The sequence below is a fragment of the Caenorhabditis remanei genome, chromosome I (genome assembly GCF_010183535.1).
Source record: "Caenorhabditis remanei strain PX506 chromosome I, whole genome shotgun sequence".
NCBI classification, from domain to species: Eukaryota; Metazoa; Nematoda; class Chromadorea; order Rhabditida; family Rhabditidae; genus Caenorhabditis; species Caenorhabditis remanei.
Window position 1 is genome coordinate 835071 of NC_071328.1, and position 996 is coordinate 836066.

The window sequence follows — 996 nt, forward strand, 5'->3', positions numbered from 1 at the left end:
AAACAATTTTTTGATGGGTGGCCTAGGCCATCGCCTAAAAAATGAAAAACAGTGTCCAATGGCCTGGAAAACTCAAAATTATGTCATTTTTGAGACTCACAATGCCTAATATTAGCACGGCACGCTTCTTACAACCGCGCTCTATTGAAATCGAAAAAAATGTGTGCGAAATTGAGAGAGAATCAAGTCAGACCCAACCAGAGCATCTTGGAAGTTCCTTAAAAAAATGCAAAAAAAATTTTGCATGGCCGGGAACATTGACCCCGTTTTTCTCGAGTACCAGGCCTCGAGGGCAAAAACTGAATATATATTTGGAATCAACGTTTTCCCAGCTTTCCAATGATATAGGTCTCGACTCAGAGTTGCGCGGAAGTGATTTTTTCTAAAACGGAAGTCGGAAGTCGGAAGTCGGAAGTAAAATTTGTAATCCGGAAGTCGGAAGTCGGAAGTCGGAAGTAAAATTTCTAATCCGGAAGTCGGAAGTCGGAAGTCGGAAGCAAAATTTTGAAAACGGAAGTCGGAAGTGAAAAAACGCCCGGAAGTCGGAACTCGGAAGTCGGAAGTCGGAAGTCGGAAGTAGATTTTTTCGCAAAGATTCCAAAACTCCTAGAAAAAGTTCATAAAATTCGCGAAAATCAGTGAAAAATTAGTTTTTGGCTGAAGAAAATCCTATTTTCTGTCCTTTTAGACCATTTTTCCATGTATTTCTGCGAAATTTACTTTTCCGAAATTTCACCGTTATGTAATGACAGAAGTCGGAAGTAAACGTCCGAAAACGGAAGTCGGAAGTCGGAAGTCGGAAGTAAAACTTTGAAAACGGAAGTCGGAAGTCGGAAGTCGGAAGTAAAATTTTGAAAACGGAAGTCGGAAGTCGGAAGTCGGAAGTGAAAAACAGCCCGGAAGTCGGAAGTCGGAAGTCGGAAGTCGGAATTCCGCGCAACTCTGGTCTCGACCCATACCTCCACACTGATTCGGTGACCTTCTCTAATGAGTATA